Here is a 25,776-nt window from a genome sequence, read left to right on the forward strand (position 1 = left end):
CAGATTGTAGTGTGGTAAACCTGCAAGAAACAAAGGAAAAACACAAGTCAAAACCAATAAACAACCAAGGCAGATGAAAAAATATGATAAATATATGGGAGGTCCGGACAGGAAGGAAACTACTTACAACCTAGTCTATGCATAGTTCTATGATTCATAAAAGTGTCTCGGGTCATTTGGAAACCCAGAGATTCACAAAAAGCAAAAATTAACCGGATAGCTTCACCCCGGAGTACATCCCTACGGAAGCGGGTCCGGACTCCATCTGAAGCAATATGGGGAAGATAGTACAAGTCTAAGCCCCGGAGCATGATCAACTCTCCATTCCAATACTTCAGCGAAGATTGCTGGATAACAGGCCTGTAGGAGCCACCATAGCCGCACTCCGGAGCCCGAAACCGAAGTTCATATAGAGGGAACTGACTGGACCGGACCAGATGAAAAATATGATGCCATAGCTTGAACGTGGGTTGCACCTTGAACTGATTGCAAGTAGCAATGAACCAGATCATCCACTTTATACCATTAGGGGTTATCTGCATCGGAGAGACCTTGTACACATATTTACACAGATGCTTCAGGAATAAATGCCAATGAGGATTCCATCCGGACTGGAGATTCTCCAGCCACACCAGAACAAACCCATCAGCCGGCCTATGATGAGCCCTCTCGTCCGGAGTCGACCACCTCCACTCGATCCTGCGGTCCAACTGAAAAGCAGCCCGGACCGCAGAATCCTGAGCCGCGTGATCTAGGCCAGCATACTCATCCTTGAGCTCATAGTGCTCCTTAGCCACTAAGCTATCAGCAAACTTCCTATCAAACGCTTCCCTATCATAAGGTCCCGAACCAGCATTTTGCTGCCTAGCATATCCGGACCTAATGCACCTATAATAAAAACTATCTTCTATCTCCTCACTCTTACTAACAAAGTACCCCAGATTCTCCACCCACAGACCCTCCGGACTGCAAGGTACCTTTCTCGAAGAAATCTTAGCAACTGAAAGCTTCGTTATGGCCTCAAAGTCCGAAGTGGAATCCCCCTTCTCCATCCCAGCTCGTTCAGAATCAGCAGAAGACTCGAGATGAGAACCAGATGGCCCCGGATAGCAAGTTATGTAAGCTTTGGCACGCGCCTTAGTCCAGACCATAAACCTAAAACAAGTGATAAAGGTTAGTCTAAAAACCCTACAGTTTATTTATCTTGAAAGCTAGATGGTCCGGACTACCCTATGTTCAATTTTATCATAAGTCAAAAGCAAACAGTCCGAATTGCAAAAACCTAAAGCTAGAACCCCGCTCTGGACTCAAACCTAGCCTTCACCTCGAACCCAAAGGCCAAAACAACACAAAAAAAAAACAAACTATAATTTCATAAAACAAAATCACTAGTCCGGACAAGTTATCCAAGTCCGGACCCAAGCAAAAAACCCTAACCCCAGAAACACAATTCGACAAAATCAAAACACCAAAATAGGCCAATAAACATATACATACAGATATACACAAGAACATTCAACCAAAACGAACACAATAACACAAGCACAAAGAAACAAACCAGTGGAACAGAAAACTCAAAGAATAAAGCAAAGAAGCAAAAAAAGGGACTTACGAAGATATAAAATATGGAGTGATTGGGGACGACCAAGAAACAGCAACGAAACACCACGAACTCTCATGTAATAAACGGCGGCGACGGCAAGAGCAACAAAGAATAAGACCCAGAGAAAACAGAAAAAGCGAAGAGAGAAGTTGAAGAAAGGTAAAAAATAAAGAAAGAGGGCAGGGCCTCCTTTTATAGAGGCGGTGAAAAACTGAACAGCCACGCCACGTGGCACGATCCTAGCCGCCCATCATGAGCGGTCATTATTGAAGAGTCATTATTACAGCACGTCTTTTGAAAAAAGACAACTGTAACAATTCAAATCATTGGGGGGGAATATCAAAAACATTTCAACTTCCAAGTCCGGACTCCACCACTAACTTCAATCCGGACTAAGGAACAGAAAAGCACAAATCTTGATAAAGACAACCTCCTTAGTCCTGATTCCCCGAACTCAGCGCAATCCGGACCGGGGGGGCAAGAAAAGCTCAACTCCCGACAAGGACAACCACCTTAGTCCTGATTTGCCGAACTCAGCGCAATACGGACTGGGGGGCAAGAAAAATTCAACTCCTGATAAGGACAATCACCTTAGTCCTGATTTGCCGAACTCAGCGCAATCCGGACCGGGGGCAAGAAAAGCTTAACTCCTTCAAAAAGCCAACCGCCTTAGTCCTGATTCGCCGAACTCAGAGAAATCCGGACTGGGGGCAAGAAAAACTCAACACCTGACAAGGACAACCACCTTAGTCCTGATTCGCCGAACTCAGCACAATCCGGACTGGGGGCAAGAAAAGCTCAACTCCTGACAAGGACAACCACCTTAGTCCTGATTTTCCGAACTCAGAGAAATCCGGAATTGGGACAAGAAAAGCTCAACTCCTGACAAGGACAACCACCTTAGTCCTGATTCACTGAACTCAGCGCAATCCGGACTGGGGGGGCAAGAAAAACTCAACTCCTTCAAAAGCCAACCGCTTTAGTCCTGACTCGCCGATCTCAGTGCAATCCGGACTGGGGGCAAGAAAAACTCAACTCCTGACAAGGACAACCACCTTAATCCTGATTTGCCGAACTCAGCGCAACCCGGACTGGGGGCCAAGAAAAGCTCAAATTCTTCTAACAAAAAAATCAAAATCTCATGTTCCACAAACAAACCCAAATTCACTCCCCCATCCAGAAAATCTGCATAAGGGAGTGGGGGGCACATGATAGTACATATAGCTCCTGGGAAGACTACTCCTAGGCCTTCAACTCTATACAGCTCCTAGAAGGACTACTCATAAGCTCCTAACTCTATATAACTCCTGGGAGGGCTATTCCTAGGCCCCTAACTCCACGCACCCCCTGGAAGGAGTAGTTTCGTGCACTACCACTCCTAACCAGTTCAGTCCCACAAGCCTAACCTTGGTAGATCCCAGCACGTGAGACGTTGGCCCAGGCACATGATAGGGACAACTGTCACACATCAATCATGGGAATAATCAGGGCACGTGTCAGAGGATCCTCAGAACATTCCTCAGCCAGTCCCGCGCTGACACATGTAAAGCATCCACTCCAGCCAGGTGTCCTCCGCTCTCAGAACCAATGGCTATGATCTAAAGGTACCAACCCCAAAACCCTACCCTTAGGCTATAAATAGCCCAATAAGGTGAGGTTTTGGGATTAATCATTCTTTCACACTCATATACACACACAGCCACCTTGCATTCATATTCATCTTCATCTTCCCAAAAAGCTAGTTCTTACTCTCACGCCGGAGGCGCCGCGGGAATCCAACCCCCCTTCCGGTGTTGTTTTGTAGGAACCCAGCCACAGCTACACCTCTACAGCGGAGAAGGATCCAGGACGCCGTTGAAAGAGCAGCCCCGCCACCAGGAGTTATCACCATTGGTAGTGGATTTTTCTGCATTCTCCTTTGACACTGTTTCTTGATCAATTTCATCATCACTGTCATCACTAATCATCTCCACATTATCAAATTTGAGGCTCTCATGGTAATCTTCATCTTGCAGTCCTTCAATTTTTTTATCATCAAACACAACATATATTGATTCCACAACAATGTTGGTTCTTAGATTGTAGACTCTATATGTTTTACCAATAGCATATCCAACAAAATTTCCTTCATCTGCTTTAGCATCAAACTTCCCATTCTGATCAGTTTGATTTCTCAAGAGTAGCATTTGCAGCCAAAGACATGAAGAAAATTTAGAGTTGGCTTCTTGTTCTTGAACAATTGATAGGGAGTCATGCATTTTGCTTGATTAATTAGAGAAATATTTTGAGTGTAGCATGCAGTATTTACAGCTTCAGCCCATAAATATGTTGGTAATTTAGATTCTTCAAGCATTGTCCTGGCAGCTTTAATAAGTGATTTGTTCTTCCTTTCCACCACTCCATTTTGTTGTGGAGTTCTTGCTGCTGAAAACTCGTGCAAAATCCCATATTCTTCACAAAATGCTCTCATGACAGAATTCTTGAACTCAGTTCCATTGTCACTCCTAATTCTTCTAACTTTAAAATCAGGATGATTATTGACTTGACTTATGTGATTGATGATGATTTCACTAGCCTCATCTTTAGACTTTAGGAAATATGTCCAAGAGAACTTTGAGAAATCATCTACAATTACGAGGAAAAATCTTTTCCTTGAGATGGACAACACATTGACTGGTCCAAACAAATCCATGTGTAGCAGTTGCAAAGGTTCTTCAATTGTTGAATCAAGTTTCTTTCTGAATGATGCTTTGATCTGCTTTCCTTTTTGGCAGGCATCACACAATCCATCCTTGGAAAACTCCACTTGAGAAATGCCTCTAACCAGTTCTTTCTTTACTAGTTCATTCATGGTCTTGAAGTTTAGATGGGATAGCTTCTTGTGCCATAACCAACTTTCATCCTGACTTGCTTTGCTGAGAAGACAAGTAACAGATTCTGCATTTGATGACTTGAAGTCAGCTAGGTACACATTTCCTTTTCTCACACCAGTGAGAACCACTTTGTTGCTCCTCTTGTTAGTCACAACACAGGCTTCTGAGTTGAAGGTTACTGAATTGCCTTTGTCATAAAGTTGGCTGATACTCAACAAATTATTCTTGAGACCATCCACTAAAGCAACCTCCTCAATGATGACATTGTCTTTTGAAATCAAGCCATATCCCACAGTATAACCCTTGATGTCATCTCCAAAAGTAATACTTGGGCCAGCTCTCTCCTTGAACTCTGTGAGCAGGGTAGAATCACCAGTCATGTGTCTTGAACAACCACTATCCAAGTACCATAGATTCTTTCTGTTTCCCTGCACACATCAAAATCAAATCAAGTTGATTTTGGTACCCAAGTTTCCTTGGGTCCTGCCTTGTTAGCTTTCTTTTTTTGTTTCTTAGGCTTTATCTCATTTGACTTGGGGATATCAGATTCATCCTTAGTCATTTGAACTAGACCTTAGAAACCATTCATTGCAACCGAGTTATCATGCATATTTTGATTAACAGGGAATGGCATGCTACTAGTGAACATGTTATTCCAGTAAGGCATGCTAAATGGCATTTGTGGCATACTAAATGCAACATAATAGGGATTAGGTGCAAATGGCATATTAGCAACCTGTGCATTCATATTCTGTGTAAACATAGCATTTATAGGCATAAAAGGCATGGCATTCATTTTGGGAAAATGAGGTGGCACAGATATTGAAGTAGGCATGGCAGATTTGCAATTAACAGACAAATGATTTACACTACCACACTTGACACAGATTTTTCTAGGAGCATATTTATCAGGTGTGTAGTTATTATGCTTGTTAATTCCTACTTTACCATTTCTATTATTTTTCCTTTTAGCCTTTGTTTAACCTCAATCTTTTCAAGTCTGTCACTCAATTGTTTGACAGTCATATGACCAACATTAGCCTTTTTCTCCTTCTTCACTTGACTGGATTCTCCTGGAACAAAATTCTTAGAAACTGGTCCATATTTCTCATTTAACTTGACAAGTTTGTCTTTACTCACAGGCTTGCTCACAGTCGACGGATGAGGATTTATATCACTCGACGGATAACCCTTTTTGCTATCCAACGGATGACCCTCATCATCCGTCGAGTCTACATCTGTTAGCAATCCTTCCACCAAATTGGATTCCAGCTTCTCCTTATTCTTCTTCCAGGATGCATCAGAAAAGGACTCAATACCTTGAACTTTGGTGATTTGAGCATGAACATCTCTAGATGTTTTCCATGCCTTAATCACCTCCTGTTCTCGTTCAAGCTGCTTCTTCAAGATCTCTTCTTTCTTCAAGGACTCAGTTAATTCATCCTTAGCAATTTTACATTCAATTCTTAATTTTTCAATTTCAATGAACTGAGACTCTAGCACATTATTCCTCACTTAAAAACAAATTGCTTTCTTTGATTTTAGCATTTTCCTTAGTAAGAGACTGAAGTGTAACACGCAAATGATATAGTTCTGTAGACATGCCATTTACTGCATCATTACACTCAGCTTTAGATAAATGTGTAAGGTTAGTGGTGATTACCAGATTGCTTGAATAACTTGTCTCTGTTTCATCAGACTTGGCCATTAGGGCTAGATTGACATAGCTGACATCCTCATCCTCATCCAGACCATCTGCTGCCCAGTCATTCTCTTATGTAATGAAAGCACTTTCCTTTTGTTTGAGCAACTCAAAGTATTTCTGTTTATAATCCACAAGCTCAAACTTCTTTTTGTTGGAATCTGACTTTCTACACTCACTGGCAAAGTGCCCTGCTAAGCCATATTTGAAACATTTGAATTTTGATTTATCCACCATGTTTCTATTTGGCTTAGCTGCTCCAAAGTTCTTCTTGAACTTGAGCTTGGCAAATCTTTTGGAAAGAAATGCTAGATGTTCATCAATATCTTCCATGTCATCTTGACTCAAAGAATCTTCATTTTCTGCTACCAGCCCCTTGCCCTTGTTTTCACAGACCTTTGAAGTTGATTCAACAACTTTTATCTTCATCTCCTTCTCTTTCTCTAACTCAACAACTAGTGCAATGGATCCTCCTTTCTTCTTTCCTCTCTCCATCCTCTCATCTTACTCTATTTCAAGCTCATAAGTCTTTAGGATGCCATACAGTCTCTCCAAAGTAAACTCCTTATAATCTTGAGAGTTTCTCAATAAGACTGTCATTGGTTTCCATTCCTTTGGAAGAGATCTAAGGAATTTAAGATTGGAGTCTTTTGTCTGATAGACCCTTCCATGCAACTTTAGAGCATTTAGTAGTTTTTGAAATCTACTATTGATAGGGAAAAATAAATCATGATTACATAATTAAATATTACAGTTTGGGCTGCAAGGCCCAATAAGAAGATGTATGACATTCAGACCAGAAAGGTTAACATGTTGATCAGGCCTGATGGACCAGATCAGGCCTGATGGAAAAAAGAAGGCCCAAAAACCCTGATTATTTATTAATTTTGTAATTAATAAATAAAGGAGAAAAATAGCTATTAAGATAAGTCCTAGTGAGGATATAAATCCTTGTAGATTGGCCTCCAAGGAACCTCATGGGATAAGGAATCAGCTTCCTACTCCCTAGGACTCCTAAGTCTATCCTAATTCAGAGACTTGACCACCAAGTCTCCTATACCAAGTCCAATTCAAGGACTCCCACATCTATATAAGGGGTCTCACCCCACAAATCAGAACTACGTTTTTTGACTTGATCATTGGCAATCAGCAAGGTATGTAGGCATCTTGTTAAGGCAGATTGAGTCACGAAACACAAGAGCAGTCAAAATGAGCCTTGAAGCTCACGTTCCTTAGTACTAAATACAACAATTATATATATTAGTTTTTAATCCATAACATTTGGCACCGTCTGTGGGAAGGCACAACAATAACCATGGCGAGAACACGGAGAATAATTAGAGCTCTGGAGGAAGGAACACCATCAGGGACAACCCAGGTGATTTCGTCAACCGTGGAGATTCCTCCTCACTCAACTTATGCATCTACTCAAGGGGAAGCCCAGATAGGGGCAACTCAACCTCAGCCACAAGGGACGACTCCCCCGACTATTCAAGGTACGAATCCTCAAGCTCAACAAGTACATGTACCTGTGACTTCTCGACCCGTCGGGTATGAATATTCAACTGTTGTTACTACTAACCCCCCTTATGGGATGCCCCTTTACCCCGAGGTTGGAGGAAGTGGACATGCTGGGCGAAGTGAAGCACGAGGGCAATCGCCCCCTATATACGAGGTTTGGCTCCTATCCCCGAGGATCGGGAATTTTCTGGTCCTTATACTGAGAGAGACTCCGAATCTTTGGATGATGAAGTGGCCCCAAGAAGGAGGCATCCTGGCAAAGAGCCGATGGCCGATGGAAGGCAACGCCCTCAAAGCACCCAAGGGGCGAATCCCCAAGAAGTGCAGGAAAGGATCAGGGCTCATGAGGCCGAGATCCAAAGGCTGAGGCGTGACTTGGAGGCTCATCAGGCCACCAAACCCCAGATACCTCCTAGGGGGAGAAATCCTCCTCCTATCATAGACCTGGATGGTCCGGTACGGAGAAGGGCTGTTGTCCCAAGAACTGATCCAAGCAATCTCCATCCTCTTGGAGATCTTGATGATCCAACTCCGCCCTTCACTGAAGAGATAATGAATGCCCATATCTCAAGGAAATTCAAGATGCCCATTATCAAAGCCTATGATGGCAGGGGAGACCCCGCTAATCATGTTAGGACATTCTCTAATGCACTGCTGTTGCAACCCGTGAATGATGCTATAAAGTGTCGGGCCTTCCCTCAAACCCTGTCGGGTATGGCTCAAAGATGGTACAGTCGCTTGCCCCCAAACTCTATTGGGTCGTTTAGAGAATTAAGTCAGGCTTTTATTAAGCAATTCATCAGTGGAAGAGTTCATGAGAAAAGTTCTGCATCTCTTATGAGCATTGTCCAGGGGGCAAATGAATCCTTGAGAGATTACCTGAATCGTTTCACAAAGGAGGCTTTAAAAGTCCCAGACCTTGATGATAAGGTAGCCATGATAGCGCTGTAACAAGGAACTAGGGATGAGTTTTTTAAGATGCCCTTGGCCAAACACCCCCCTGAAAGCATGTTGCAGCTTCAGGAGAGGGCAGGGAAGTATATTAAAGTTGAAGAAAGCATGAGGAAGACCGTAGTAAGTAATGAGCCCACTGGAGGCAAGAAGCGAAAAACTGATCTGGAATATATCGCTAAGGACAAGTATCCTAGAACCGAGCAAAACCCTGATTCAACCCCCAAGAAGGGAGGACCTGGGCAAAAGTTCACCGAATACGCTAAGCTGAATGCTCCTAGAAGCCAGATCTTGATGGAAATCGAGAAAGATCGAGATATTCGTTGGCCTAAGCCCCTGAAGGCTGATCCTACCAAGCTAGACAAAAGCAAATATTGCAGATTTCACAAAGATGTTGGTCACGACACCGATGAGTGTAGGCAGCTGAAAGATGAAATTGAGTTCCTCATTCGAAAAGGAAGATTGAACAAATACACTGGAGAAGGAGGGGACAGGAATAATAATGGAAGGAAGAACTTTGAGGATCGTAGGAGGGACCAAGATGATCAGGGGCGAAACCCCCAGCCTAGAGGCCCGGTTATAAATGCAATTTTTGGAGGGCCGCGACCTCGAGGGCCTGTGATAAACACGATCTTTGGAGGTCCAACTGCTGCTGGATTGTCCAAAATTTCTAGAAAGGCATATACTAGAGAGGTTATGCATATTGTTGGAGAAGCCCCGAAGAGGGCCAGGACAGAAGTAACATTGGCTTTTGATGATTCTGACCTAGAGGGTGTAAAGTTTCCTCATGACGACCCGCTGGTCATAACACCGATAATAGGAAATAGCCCGGTTAAGAGGGTCCTTGTGGATAATGGTGCTTCTGTGGATATCTTGCCCCACGACACCTTTCTAAGGATGGGGTATAACGACTCCCAGTTGACACCAACCGACATGCCGATATATGGATTTGCTGGAGTAGAATGTCCTGTGGAAGGGATAATCAAATTGCCAACCACCATAGGCACGGAACCAAGGCAAGCAACGCAGATGTTTGATTTCGTGGTGGTAAAGGCTAGTTCAACTTATAATGCTATCATGGGGAGAACAGGGATACATGCCTTCAAGGCAGTCCGCTCTTCCTACCATTCAGTTATGAAGTTTCCCACCCGGAATGGGATTGGAGAGGAGAGAGGAGATCAAAAAATGGCTAGAAGCTGTTATGTGGCCTCTTTGAGGGCAGATGGGGTCGGGGGCCAGGTTCTCCCTATTGAAGATATGGATGTCCGAGAAAATGATGAGAAGAGAGGAAAGCCAGCAGAAGACTTGGTTTCGATTCCTTTAGACCCCAAGAATCCTGAGAGGATGACTTTCATTGGAGCCACATTAGAGGAGCCCCTTAGAGGGAAGTTGGTGAAATTTTTGCAAGAAAATAGTGATGTGTTCGCATGGTCAGCAGCTGATATGCCAGGCATAGACCCGGAGCTGATTACTCACAGGTTAAACGTGGATCCAAGTAGGAAGACGGTGAAACAAAAGAAAAGAAACTTTGCCCCAGAAAGACAAGAAGATATAAAGCAGGAAGTAGAGAAGCTCTTAGAGGCTGGTTTCATTGAGGAGATTCAATTTCCGGAATGGTTAGCAAACCCTGTAATGGTGAAGAAGGCTAATGGAAAGTGGAGGATGTGTATAGACTTTACTGATCTGAATGATGCATGCCCTAAAGACTGTTTTCCGTTGCCAAGGATTGATACTTTGATTGATGCCACTGCTGGGCATGAGATGCTGAGTTTCATGGATGGATTTAGCGGATACAATCAGATCAAGATGCATAAAGATGACATTCCAAAGGTATCATTCATCACTGACTTTGGTGTTTATTGTTATCTTGTTATGGAATTTAGTCTTAAGAATGCAGGAGCCACCTATCAAAGGCTGGTAAATAAAATTTTTAAGGATCTTATTGGTAAGACTATGGAAGTCTATGTTGATGACATGTTAGTCAAGAGTCTAGGAAAGACTGATCATATAACCCATTTGAGGGAAGCTTTTGAGGTCCTGAGGTACCACAAGATGATGTTAAATCCTACAAAATGTGCTTTCGGAGTAGGATCTGGAAAATTTTTGGGATTGATGGTCTCCAAGAGAGGGATAGAGGCTAACCCCAACAAAATAAAGGCAATCCTAGACATGGAACCACCAAAAACCGTCAAGGATGTTCAGAAACTCACAGGAAGGGTTGCTGCGCTAGGACGTTTCATCTCTAAGTCAGGAGACAAGTGTTTATCATTCTTCAAGTCACTAAAGAACATCAAGGACTTTGTATGGAATGAGGAAAACCAAAAGGCATTCGAAGAGTTAAAGAAGTATATGGCCCAGGCCCCGTTGTTGGCCAAGCCAGTTCTGAGTGAAGTTTTATTCTTGTACTTGGTTGTTTCAGAAAGTGCCTTGAGCGCGGTGTTGGTTAAGGAGGAACTGAAAGTACAGAAACCCGTATACTATGTCAGCAAAATTCTGTATGGTGCTGAGTTGAATTATTCAACTATTGAGAAATTCGCTCTAGCCTTGGTAATGGCTTCGAGAAAGCTGCGTCCTTATTTTCAGGCTCATCAGATTGAGGTGCTAACAAATCAGCCCTTGAGAAATATCATTCACAGTCCCAAGGCAAGTGGGAGATTGATTAAGTGGGCAATAGAGCTGGGAGAGTTCGATCTCAAGTATAAGCCACGTAAGGCAATAAAAGCCCAAGCACTAGCTGACTTCGTGGTGGAATGTGCCATACCCAACCAAGAAGTCGGGGGGCAGGAAGATACCATACCTCAAGACAAGGGAGTCGATAATGGGGACAAAAAGAAGGATGATAGGGAGAAAGAATATTGGGTTCTCTATTTTGATGGAGCATCAAAAACAAACTCCAGTGGAGCAGGATTGGTTTTATAAAGCCCTGACGGGTTCTTGATTGAGTATGCCATGAAGCTAGACTTCCCAACCACAAATAATGAGGCAGAATATGAAGCTCTGATAGCTGGTCTCGGCCTAGCTGGAACACTTAGAGTCAAAAACTTAAGGGTTCATGGAGACTCGAAGCTGATCATATCCCAGGTAAAGGGAGAATTTGAGGCAAGGGATGATACAATGGCTAAGTATGTCCGCCTAGTAAGAGCTGTGATGACCCAATTTAATGAATGCCATGTTGAGCACATTCCAAGGGAGGAAAATGCTAAGGCAGATGCATTATCAAAGTTTGCTTCATCCGAGATAGAAGAAAGTTCAGGAAGTGTGTACTTCCGTGTTTTGAAGACACGAAGCATAGATGTTAAGCTTGTGGCTCCTATAGGCCTGGGGACGTCATGGATTGATCCCATTAAGGCTCACATTCAAACCGGTTGGTTGCCAAGCGATGCAACTGAAGCACGGAAGTTAACTGTTCGGGCACTAAGGTATTCTTTGATAGATGGGATTCTGTATAAAAGATCTTTCGTGGTTCCTTATTTAAGGTGTCTAAGGCCCGATGAGGCTCGCTTGGCTCTTGAAGAAGTGCATGAAGGTATTTGTGGACAACACTTGGGGGGCAGGGCTTTGGCTCATAAGATAACTCGTTTAGGCTTTTACTGGCCAGAAATGACGGCTGATGCCAAAGAATATGTGAAGAAGTGTGACCGCTGTCAGAAGCATGCACCTGTTGTTAGACAACCCCCCGAGATGCTAACCTCTATCAACTCGCCCATTCCCTTTGCTATGTGGGGAATGGATATTTTAGGGCCTTTCCCCATGGCCACGACACAAAGGAAGTTTCTGATTGTAGCGATTGATTATTTTACCAAGTGGATTGAAGCCAAACCCTTGGCCAAGATCACAACTAAGCAGGTTGCACAATTCCTGTAGGAAAATATTATGTGCCGATATGGAATTCCCCGTATCCTAGTCACCGACAATGGAACAAAATTCAACAACGAGGAATTCAAGAAGTACTGTGAAGAGAATGAGATTCAGTTACGGTTCACCTCTGTGGCTCACCCACAAGCCAATGGGCAAGCTGAGGTAGCAAATCGAATAATCCTGGATGGACTAAAAAAGAGGATCGAGAAGTCAAGAAATAATTGGGTGGATGAGATACTTCCAATATTATGGGCCTATAGGACTACTGTAGGGTCACGACCGGAGCAACTCCCTTCATGTTGGCATATGGGGCAGAGGCGGTAGTTCCCGTGGAGATATCACATTCCTCTCCAAGGATTCAGGCTTTCAATGCTGAGGAAAATGAGGAAGGACAAAGGTTAGCTCTGGACTTAATCGACGAAGTGCGAGATGGGGCACATGCAAAGATAGTAGAGTATCAGAAGAAGGCTTCATTCTACTACAACCTAAGGGTTAAAGAAAGATTTTTCAAACAAGGTGACCTGGTCTTGAGGAAGATAGAAGCTTCTGGTGTAGGACAGAAAGGGAAGCTTACCCCGAATTGGGAAGGGCCGTACAGAGTCAAGAGTGTTCAAGGTAGAGGAACCTACAAGCTAGAGACTATGGATGGTTTTGAAGTCCTGAGAACTTGGCATGCACAAAACCTGAAGGTTTACTATGTGTAGGGAAGTTGGATACGATTCTCACTTGTCAAAATGGCGAGTAGGTTGAAAAGCACCTTGAAGCTTTGCTTGCTTAGGATTTATATGTTCTAGTTTTATTTTGAAGTTTATTAAGACTTGTGTAAGGGACGAATCCAAGACAATGTATGGAAATTCATTAGTTCTTCAAAGTATGTTTATGGCCTAACAAGTAAAAACCAAATGCATGGATGTAAGCATAAAAGGTGATAAATAAAATAGATCGGATAAATATTACAAGAAGTTCGATAAATAAAGTCTCGAAAATAAGACAAGCCACACAGGGCTGAAAAAGCTCTAAGGAGCTGAGGTACCCTCGGCATCCATATCATCGTCCTCTCCGCTCTCGCTGGATGTCTCTGTCGTCTCGGAGGAGGAGGAAGAGCTATCATCCTCAGCAGGTCTGGAAGAAGACTCGGGAGGAGGAAGGAGTGGATCCTGAGGAACATGATCCGAGACAACTACTCGGGTACGAAACCTCTGTAGCAAAGCCTCGTCATCAGGGCAGACATAATCCGCCGGGTTAATATCAGGACAAGCCTCGTTCACGGTCCCAAGGGCCGTGTCCCAACCAGTCCTAAAAAAACCGGGAAAGACTGAATCATCCCTAATCCTCATGGATTGGGAAAACTCCTCCGAGTCCAGATAGTTGTCTATAGCTTTATCCTTCTCCGCCCGAAGTACCATCAGCTCGGCGTTAGACTCTCCGAGTTCTTCCTCCTTGCGCTTGAGATTCTTCTCCAGGGTAGCATACTTCTTCTGTTGCCTCCTAAGGGAATTATCGACCTTATCAGAAGCCCGCTTCCATGACTCGGCTTGCCTCACAGCGCCTTGAAAATAGGCGTTAGACTGAAACAAAGCAATCAGCAAAGTATAAGGCAAGAAAATGCTACAAGAATGAAAGATAAGTTCAAAAAAGAAGAGGCATACCGAAGCCAGAGACTGAGCTCCCATGAGCTTAATCCTCTCAAGGTCAGGGGTGGCCACCACGTCAGTAAAGTCCTTGGGAGTCACGCTATGGTAGGACCAATCCCAAGCATGCTTCGTTGAACCAACCACGGTATCCCCTCGGCGGAATCCCCAGAGAGGCTGAAAGGCACCTGTAGCAGCAGCAGTAGGGGCAGCAACAGTGATAGGAGCATTATGGCCCTCAGCTCCTTCAGTTGAAGCCTCCCCTATAGGCTCCTTGTGCTTTCTCAAGAAGATAGGCTCTGTCGCCTTTCCCCGGGTGTCTAGGCCTGCGAGCCGAGCTTTCTTCATCCTAGCAGTCTCTTCAACAGGAGGAACATTGTCCTCGTTAATCTCCTTAGCAGCTGCAAAACAAGGCAAAAAAAAACAAAATAAGTGATGTTAATAATGCATGAAATGAAATAAAAATGATAAGGGAAGAAAAATACCCTGTTGAGAAACAGAGGATAGTCCCACGTGAATGAGGGAGAACTCCTCTAAGAGAGTCCAGCTGGTAGTAGTGTCATTGTCCTGAGTAAGCCCATTATAAATAATAGTTTCCTCAGGAGTTAAGTGAATGGATTTGAGGCTACCATCACTGACCTTCCCGAAGGAAGATCGGAAGAGTGTGCCCCAGTCACCATTCTCCCAACGTAACCCAACGAAACTATTCCTCCAATTTTGGTTGTTGTCGGGAATGGAGGCGCTGTTAAAGATATGTTTACTTTTGGGCCTTTGCTTAACATAGACCCAACCACAATTACTGGAAGAGCTATTATAGCACTGAAAGACTTTCCTAAAAACAGCTACGGAAAGGGGAAAACCCTCCCTAAGGCAGCAGACCATAAAACATAAAATGTTCCTCCAAGCGTTTGGAGGAAGCTGACACGGGTTGATTTGTAAATCAGCTAAAAGATGAGGAATAAAAGGGTGGAAAGGAAACCTAAGCCCAGCATTAAGGGCATCTGTGTAAATAAAGAGAGTGTCGGGTCTCCAATGGCAAGTACGGTCACCACCAGAGACTGGAACTAATCTAAGAGGAGGAAGGACATTATAACGTGCATTTAGTTTATCGAAATCTATGTTGTGCCAAGTATTACAATGATTAAAAGAATCGAGATGTGCAGTAGAGGGATATTCATCCCCCCTAGTGTTAATAATATCGATTAAAGACATATACGAAGAACGGATCTCGATATCCTTACCTCGTTTTGAAGCCGAGGCTATCTTTGCCGCCCACTTGGAACTCTTGTCAGCCATTAGTAAGCTGGAAAAAGCCTGAAGTTGGAAAACTAAGGGAGGGGATTTGAGAGAGGAAAGGTTAGAAGGAAGGGGGAAGGATGAGAAGAAGTTATGAAATGAGTAGAGAGGTGAAATGAGAGGTGTGGAGAAATCAAACTCTCACCCCACCTTTATATAGCCAAGGAAGGGGGATAATGGGCCTTAGAAAAGCCCATTTGGGCCCAAAAACTAGAAGGTTCTGGAATTATCCAGAGAATTCCAGTAAAAAACAAAAGAAAAAACTTAAGTTTTTAGGAGATTCCGGAAGAATCTGGAAGAATCCTGGAAGAGTTTGGAATTTGGGCTCAGAAATGAGGCTCAATTCTAGAAAAACCTTGAAAAAGTCAAGCCCAGTTAAGGGCCCAAGTATTTAAAAAGCACAGGTAAAAAGGCCTCTGTATTAGGCCCAAGTGATTTTAGGGGTGAAAAAGAAAAACCCATTAGAAGGGTTGGCCCAAGAAAATTTAGCCCAGATTTAAGGGCCCAAATCTAAAAGTATATGCAAAAAATCATTATGTAAATATTCCTGACCCATTCGACCAGAAAACACAAAGAAATCCTGGTCGAATGGCTTGAGGTCGAAACCCTGTCGATCAAGGCTAAAAAACAGCCTTAATTCGACCAGAAAGAAGATCCATTCGACCAAGAAACACGAAGGAATCCTGATCGAAGCTCCTGAGGTCAAAGTTTTGTCGATCAAGGCTGAAAAATAAGCTTAATTCGACCAGAATTTAGACTCATTCGACTAGAAATCAAGAGAAAATCCAGGTCGAACCAATCCTGCTCGAAATAGCTTCGACCAAGGCAAGAAAGATAGTTAATTCGGTCAGAAACACAAGAATCCTGACCGAAAGGGACAAAAATCCTAGTCAAAAAATTCCTAGTCGACAAAAAAAAAATTAGGGAAAAATCCTGGCCGAAATTCGACCAGGATTCCTGATCGAATGCATCCTCCTTGAAAAGCCTTCGACCAAGGCACAACAGAGGTTAATTCGACCAGGATCCTGGTCGAACAGGATTCCTGGTCGAAATCTGTATAAAAAAAAAAGGAAAAAGGGGGAAGAAAAAGAAGGAAAAATTCCTGGAAAATTACAGAAAGATAAGGAATTTCCTTATAATATTTTCTGAAAAATGCTAATATTTTCAGAAATAAGGAATAAATCCAAAAAAATAAGGATAAATCCCAAAAATTAAGGGAAAAATCCAGAAAATTAAGGATAAATCCTAGAAATAAAGGGAAAAATCCAGAAAATTAGGGAAAAATCCCGGAATTAAGGGAAAACTTCCTGGAAATTAAGATAATTCCTGAATAAAAGGAATAATCGTTGTAAACGTGTAGGTCGCTCCACACTTTACGCAAAAACGAAACCCTGTAAGGGAATGAATAGACTTAACTTCTGCGAAACCTAATCAATGTTTCCCAAAAGTTGGGGGGCAAATAATAGGGATAAATAAATCCTGATTACATAATTAAATATTACAGTTTGGGCTGCAAGGCCCAATAAGAAGATGTATGACATTCAGACCAGAAAGGTTAACATGTTGATCAGGCCTGATGGACCAGATCAGGCCTGATGGAACAAAGAAGGCCCAAAAACCCTGATTATTTAGTAATTTCGTAATTAATAAATAAGGGAGAAATACAGCTATTAAGATAAGTCCTAGTGAGGATATAAATCCTTGTAGATTGGCCTCCAAGGAACCTCATGGGATAAGGAATCAGCTTCCTACTCCCTAGGACTCCTAAGTATATCCTAATTCAGAGACTTGACCACCAAGTCTCCTATACCAAGTCCAATTCAAGGACTCCCACATCTATATAAGGGGTCTCACCCCACAAATCAGAACTACGTTTTTTGACTTGATCATTGGCAATCAGCAAGGTACGTAGGCATCTTGTTAAGGCAGATTGAGTCACGAAACACAAGAGCAGTCAAAAGGAGCCTTGAAGCTCACGTTCCTTAGTACTAAATACAAGAATTATATATATTAGTTTTTAATCCATAGCAACTAAAAATATCAGTGAGAGACTCACTATCTTCACTATGAAAGTGCTCATATTGTTGAATTAGCAGCTGCATCTTATTTTCCCTGACTTGTTATTTGCCATTACAGATAATCTGTATTGTATCCCAAACATTCTTGGCAGTTTTGCAATTGATGATGTTGTCAAACATATCACCATCAACTCCATTGAGCAAGATATTCATGGCCTTCTTATCTTTCCTAACTTGTTCAATATCAGGATCAGACCATTTATGCCTCGGCTTGGGGACAGATGGCTCATTTCCAGTTGCAGCCCTCATTGGCACATGAGAACCTCTTTCTATGCAATCTACATAGGCCTAATCTTGAGAAAGTAAATGAAGATGCATCTTTACCTTCCAATGATGTTAATTATCTTTATCCAGAAAAGGAATCTTGACTCCAATATCCTTCTTGTTCATCTTGTTGTTTTGTTCTGATCTTTAAACTCTTTGTTTATCAAGAGCTTGCTCTGATACCAATTGTTAGTCCCTAACAATGCAACAAGAATTACAGAAGGGGGGTTGAATGGAATTCTTGAAACTTTTTCACAAAGATATAAAATATTCTATCTTAATAATATATAACTGTGTGAATTGATTTGCAAACTGCAGAATAATAACTTGGGATGAATCAAAACATAAGTAATAAAAAATACAAGTATTTAAAAACTTTCTGGTGGATTTGAAAGTATCCACCAGAGATATATATTATATCAAGAGAACTCTGTGTAGCAATTAGCTCACAGCTGCTTACAAATTTGAACAACTAAGTTTACAGAGAAATGCTAAGAATTCAGCTTACAAATGTTTCTCTGAGAATGATAATCTTGCTCAGTTACTTGTTGTTCTATTTGCTACTTCTTGGTTTATATATCACCAAGATTATAAAGTAATACGACAGGATAATAAAACAAAACCTATCAAGTCTAATACTAAGCTGCTTCATTACTCTATTCCAGCATATTTGAATATCTTCATATTAGAATGGAATTGGCAATGCTTCTTTGTTCTCTAAAACCCAGTTGAATAGGCTTTCCACATTCCATTTGCATACACTCGATGCATGTGACTGTGTTGTCATTGTCAACAGATGTTTGAATTCTTTATCTGTCGGGTCATGATCATCCGTCGAGTTCATGATCATCCGTCGAGTTCATGATCATCCGTCGAATGACATTGTTGTTTATCCATCGGGTAGCAATCTAGCACTTGACTTCATTTCATTTATGCAGAATTACAAGACATCATCTATGTACAATTAATCAACCTATTCTGCATATCTAGTTAAAGTCAACATGACTTGAGTACTACTTACAGAATCTAAACAATGTGTATGCAGAAATGTGCTACAGACTTATTGTTACACAAGCTACTCACTCGATGGATAATAATCATCATCCGTCGGGACTGTATTTAGTCATCCGTCGGGACTATAATCCTTATCCGTCGAGTGCTACATTTTTCACTAAGTAAAATCTACTAAGGTGTTTTGTTAATGAAATCATCAAGTTCACAACATATTCACAACACTATGATCAATGAGATGTGATCATCAATCAGCAAACACACTAGTCTCAACGTATTTATTATCTTCCCTTAACAATAATACTTGACTAGGGACCTTTAGGAATATCAATACTATTCTCATAATCTCATTTCTAAGTCACGTACTTAGAGATATAGATTTACATATCATATTCCAAGGACATTTATTAATCTAACATTTTATCGCAGAAAAAAAATAATTACTAAAGAATAATCCATAAAATCATAATTAATGATCCAAATGTTTCATAAACATAATAGTATCGTCTTTAGGGCACACACACTAACACCTTCTCTCTCCTACTTCCCCTCTCTTTGTTTCTCAAAAAAAATAGTGTAAAATTTTTCGAGCTATCAGATAATACTATGTTGTTTCATTCAAGTCTTCCTATATAACTTTAATTTTTGTTTTTAGTTGCAGATTAAATTGAGAAAAAAGTATGTTATAATACGAAGTGTTATGTTCAAAGTTTAAAATTTAGATCATTGATTGTGTGCGGTAATTGTTAATTTAAATTGTTTGAGTACTTTGTAGATCTGTATATAACTTTTGTATTTACAGATTTTTGAACTGCAGGTTGTGTACAATATGATATACATATGTTTTCTGGGTGTAACAAGGCATGCCATTGTTTACAATCACCAACTGTTTGAATAAAGTCCTGCAAGAAGTATGAAAAATATATAAATTATATCTTCTATATCTTTATATTTATGAGTTCAAAATTCATCTATTCAGGATAAGGAATTGTTAGTCGCTAAACACGCGCTAATAATACACGCAAGTATACGAGTTCATAAGTAGTATAAGATATAAATCAGATTCATTCCCATAGAGACTGGCTTGGTTAACTAATTAATTTATGCACTTAAGAAACAATGTATGGTTATTATTCAATGCTAAGACAATAACAAATTGAGGTTGTTTATAACTAAAAATTAAACTAACAATTATAACTAAGAGAATAAGATCGATTGAATTAATTGTTAGATATATTTGTGATGTCATGTCTAATCTGTTGTGTTTAGTTTCAGAACTTAATATCAGGACTTATCAAGATGTACTGGAAATCAGGACTTACTGAAGTCAGAACTTATATCAGAACTTAAGGCGTCAGAAGATATATCAGGTCTTAAGTGCGGGTACACTTCAGATAAGGAATGCAGCTGATTTATAGGAGAGGATCTGGACTAAATCAAAAGAAGATATGCATGAAGAGTTGGACAACTAGAAGACTTGTAAAAAGATAATATCTGATTGATATATTTTAGGAGACAGAATTATATTCCATATCAATTAGACGATATCTTGTAACTATGTACTATATAAACACAGCTTAGGGTTACACTATAAGTGTTATCATTCATGAGAACATTATTCATTGTAACCTAGCAACTCTTAGTGATATTGTTCATCACTGAGAGAGTAGTTTAACCTACTTTGTAACAGAGCTTATTATATTGAATAAACTTGATTACTGTTACATACTTGTGTTCAAAATCGATTTGATTGTATAAACACTATATTCAACCCCCTTCTATAGTGTTGTGTGACCTAACAAGTGGTATCAGAGCCTCTCTGTTGATATACAAACAGTGAGATCCAGTTTACAATCATGTCTGACGAAACACAAACTCCATCTAAGCCTACCAAAACTCAAGATACTCAAAACAATCAAACCCACAGTCGATATGAGAGTATTAGGGTTCCCATACTGAGAGAATCTAAGTATCCTATACGGAAGGTAAAGATGGTTATGTTTCTGGAAGCTACAGATCCAGAATACCTTGATAGAATTAATGATGGACCATGTTAGATATATTTGAGATGTCATGTCTAATATGATTTGTGTTTATTTTTCAGAACTTAACAACAAAACAAATCAGGACTTACTGAAATCAGGACTTACTGGAAGTCAGAACTTAATATCAGAACTTAAGTGCGGGAGGACTTACAGTTAAGGAAGGAAGCTGATTTATAGTAGAAGATCGAGACTAAATAAAAGAAGATATGCATGGGAAGAGTTAGAAGACTGAAAGACTTGTAGAAGATATCTGATTGATATATTTTAGGAGACAGAATTATATTCCATATCAATTAGAAGTTATCTTATAACTGTATACTATATAAACACAGATGTTGGGTTTACATTATATGTGTTATCATTATCGAGAAGATTATACATTGTAACTTAGTAGCTCTTAGTGATATTTGTTCATCACTGAGAGAGAACACTTCCATTGTAACAGAGTTCATCATATTGAATATATTTGTTTACTGTTACTTATGTTCAAAGTCGATTTGATTGTAGTAACACTGTATTCAACCCCCTTCTATAGTGTTGTGTGACCTAACAAATGGTATCAGAGCTTATCTGTTAAAACACATGCAGTAAATATCGAAACAATCATGTCTGAAGAAGCACAAACTCCAACCAAGCCCACCAAAACTGAAGAAACTCAAAAGACTCAAACCCACAGTCGATATGAGACAATTAGGGTTCCCATACTGAGGCCTTCTGAGTATCCCATATGGAAAGTGAAGATGGCTATGTTTCTGGAAGCTACAAATCCAGAATACCTTGACAGAATTAATGAAGGACCACATAAGCTTACCAAGCTCTCTGTTGTAGTTTTTGATCAACTAGAAAAGACCATACCAAAGAAGAAAGGTGAGTACACAGCTGAAGACATCTCATATATTGCCAAGGATGCAAAGATAAGGCATTTGCTTCATAGTGCCATTGATAATGTCATGTCAAACAGGGTAATACATTACAAGACTGCAAAGGAGATATGGGAAGCTCTGGAGACAAGATGTCAGGGAACTGATGCAATCAAGAAGAACAGGAGGACTATACTCACTCAAGAGTATGAGCACTTTGACTCAAAATCTGATGAGTCTTTAACTGACTTATATGACAGGTTTGTCAAACTCTTGAATGATTTATCACAGGTGGATAAGGAATATGATCTTCAAGATTCAAATCTAAAATTCCTTTTAGCTCTTCCTGAAAATTGGGATTTGAATCTACTACCATAAGAGACAACTATGACCTTACTGAAACTACTCTTGATGAAATTTATAGTATACTCAAGACTTATGAACTTGAGATGGATCAAAGGAGCAAGAGGCGTGAAAGAAAGTCAAGGACAATTGCTCTTAAGGCTGAGGAGGAATCTCCTAAAGTTGTTGCCTAAAAGAGGGGCAAAGGAAAGGCTCCCATCATAAAGTCTGATTCAGAGTCATCATTCTGATGATGATGATTCAGAAACTGAAAGTTTACCTGAGATGGATGCTGATGAAGAGATGATAAAATTGTGTGCTCTTATGGTGAAGGGTATCACAAAGATAGCCTACAGGAAATTCAGAAAAGGCAAGAAGTTTTCTAGAAAGAGTGGAAGTTCTCATAAGAAAGGGTTCAGAAAGTCTGAAGGCAAGGGAGGAAAGTCTGACAGAGGAGACAACTCATATGTCAAATGCTACAACTGTGGTGAAAGAGGCCACATATCTCCTGACTACAAGAAAGGAAAAAGTGACAAAGGCAAGGCACTTGTCACAAAGAAGAAAAGCTGGACAGACACTTCAGATTTTGAACATGAGGTGAACTATGCCCTGATGGCAAATGTTGATGGCAAACTGCTGAATTAAAGGTACCTCAAACAACTTATGCCTTTCATACTGATGATATTACTGAATTGAGATTATATCTTAAAACCATGTTTATTAGTTATAGAGATCAGACTTTAACATGTGAAAGATTAACATCTGGAAATTCTGCTTATAAAAAGAGAAATGATTATTTAGAAAAGGAGTTAGTCTTACTTCATCAAACTAAGAAAGAAAAAGATGATGCTTTATATGTTAGAGATGAAGTGTTAAAATTAAATGAATCTCTAAAAGCTGACTTAGAAAATGAAAGAGAGATTATCAGAACTTGGACTAACTCTGGCAAAACAACTCAGAATTTATTAAGTAGTGGAAACTGGAAAGAGGGCTTAGGTTATGGAGATGATAAAAGTGAAAAAGGAACTGAACAAAGTGAGCCAATTGTTGTTAAACAGACTGCTAAGCCGAAGATAAATCCTGTTAAGTTTGTAGCAAAAACTGTAAAGTCTGATTCTGAAAAGATGAAAGAATTAAGAACAGAAGTTAAGGATAAGTCAACTTCTGACAAATTAGAACAGGATAAACCATCTGACGTCAACATAGGCTTAATGACAAAGAAGCAGCTTAAGCATAAGCTGAAAGAGATTAGGAATGTCAACAAGGTAAAGGAAGCTAAGAGAAATAGGAATGGAAAGGAAGGTGTGAATAAAAGAAATATTTATATGCATGTTCCCAATGCTCCTAGAAAGAAATGTTATAACTGTGGAAACTCTAACCATCTTGCTTCTTTTTGCAGGAAGAATAAAGATATAAACTCTTTACCTCCTAGATCAGGAGTTAAGAGTCAGTCTGTTAGGTTTAAGCCACAAAATCCTTGTTTTCATTGTGGTAGTTTATGGCATTCCATTTATACTTGTAAGGAATATCATAGTTTGTACTATGATTATTATCAAATAAAACCTTCTTTGAAGAAAGTTACTTTAATTCCTTTTAGTGTAAAGTCTGATGCAAAGTCTGATATAAACTCTGATAAACAGAATGTTAGTGTTAGGTCACACACACACTGTAGAGGGGGTGAATACAGTGTATAATACAATCAAATCGAACTTTAATATATTAAGTAATAGAAAACAAACTTTATTGAAACAATAAACTCTGTTACAGTATGGAACTGTTACCTTTCAGTGATGAACAAATATCACGAGAGCTGCTAGGGTTACAATGAATAATCTTCTCGAATATATGATAACACTTATAGTGTAAACCCTATGTCTGTGTTTATATACTACACAGTTACAAGATAATTGCTAATTGATATGGAATATAATTCTGCTTCCTAAAATATATCAATCAGATATCTTTTCTTCCAAGTATTCCATTCTTCACGGAATTCCTTCTTCATGCATATCTCTTCTTATGTTTATCTCGATCTTCTTTCCTTTAATCAGCTACTGTCCTTCTCTGATCATCCTTCAGCACTTAAGTTCTGATATCTAACTTCTGATGATTATCTTTTGATAATATAAGTATTGATATCCTTAAGTCCTGACTTCCAGTATAAGTACTGATCAACAGTTAAGTACTGATTTGTCCTGTTAAATAAGATCTGAAATCTAAACATAAATTATATTAGCCATGACATTATCAAATATATCTAACAATCTCCCCCAACTTGTAAATTAGCATAATATACAAGTTTAACAGATATTTGATGATGTCAAAAACATTATGTACAAATGCATGAGAATTAGACTAGATAACTACAACTTACAGTCCTTAAAGCTTTACCAATATTCAAATTCTGATAACAACTTCAGTCTGTACAAATATCAGAATTTAAGCAGTTGTAGATCTTCGACTTGGCTTCATCATCTGATCTCTCTGATGTCAGGAGTTATTCTGAGATAGTTCTTCAACAAACATTTTTCAGCATATCTGAGTTCATCAATCATTCTCCTTTTGGCATCTTTAAGCTCTGCAGTATCTTCACCAGTTTGAAAGATTGCAGCTCTGAGATCATTGATCTTTGCTTTTCTCAACTCCTGATCTAGTCTTATGACATATGCTTTGTCAGACTCCAGATTGAATTCAAGTCCCTTAATACCAAGATATGTTCTGATCTGTGCAGTATTAGGCTTCATATCAACAATATCACCATTGTGATCTCTGTACTTTGGAACATATGTGTTGTCAGACTTAACAGAATAAAGCCTTTTCTGTCTCTGAATCTGTTCTTTTAAGTAGTTTGCAGCAGTCCCTGTTATTCTGTCATCCACTTGAAGTAAGAAAAGTACATGCTCCAATTCTTCAAAATACTTCAATGGAATGGCATTTTGTCTTATATGATAAACCCTACCATCTGTCATGAAATACAACAAGATGTATTATTTCAAGTAGGTATGGTAAACCATCTGTACAGATTCCAGTTGATTCAATCTCTCAGGAGTTGCTCCAATACCTGGTGCACTCAAGGAAGTTGGATCATTGGTAGTGTTGTGTACTCTTCTTTCATCAGCACTTCCCAATCCAGTTTTATCTCTTGCTTCCTTTCCAGTAACTACTCTTGCTTCAAAACCACTTGCAGTAGTCTTCAAAGATTGAGTCTGTTTTGCTTTAGTGAATCCTGGTAGGAGTGTCTTTGATCTATCTTCTGATATCAAGTTAACTTGAGCTATGTCAGAGGTTACTTGCTTCTTCTGAATATCAGAAGTTACAATTTCTTGACTCTGAACAACTTGAGCCATGTCAGAGGTTGTTTTAAGAACTTTTCTTGAAATCAGAGCAAGATCATCCTTATCATCAGTAATTTCTTCATCCTCAGGAGGTACATAAACCTTGATAGGTTCACCAACCTTTTCTTTACCCTTGGATTTTGGATCTATCTGTGGTTGTGATCTAGCCAATGTTGCTTCAGTATGTGTCCTTTCTTTGATCACAATGCCTTTGAGTTTTGGAAGTGGCTTTTTACCAGAAGCTTCAGATTTAGATGTGACTTTCTCTGATTTAAGTCTGGCTTCTTCTTCCTTTAAACTTTCCAAGTCCATTCCTGGATTTTCCTGAAGAAATAACTGTCTTGACATTTCCTCATCAAGATCTAAAAGTTCATCAAAACTTATCCTTTTACCAGCAGCAGAACTT

The sequence above is a fragment of the Apium graveolens genome, chromosome 11, assembly GCF_009905375.1.
Source record: "Apium graveolens cultivar Ventura chromosome 11, ASM990537v1, whole genome shotgun sequence".
Taxonomy (NCBI): domain Eukaryota; kingdom Viridiplantae; phylum Streptophyta; class Magnoliopsida; order Apiales; family Apiaceae; genus Apium; species Apium graveolens.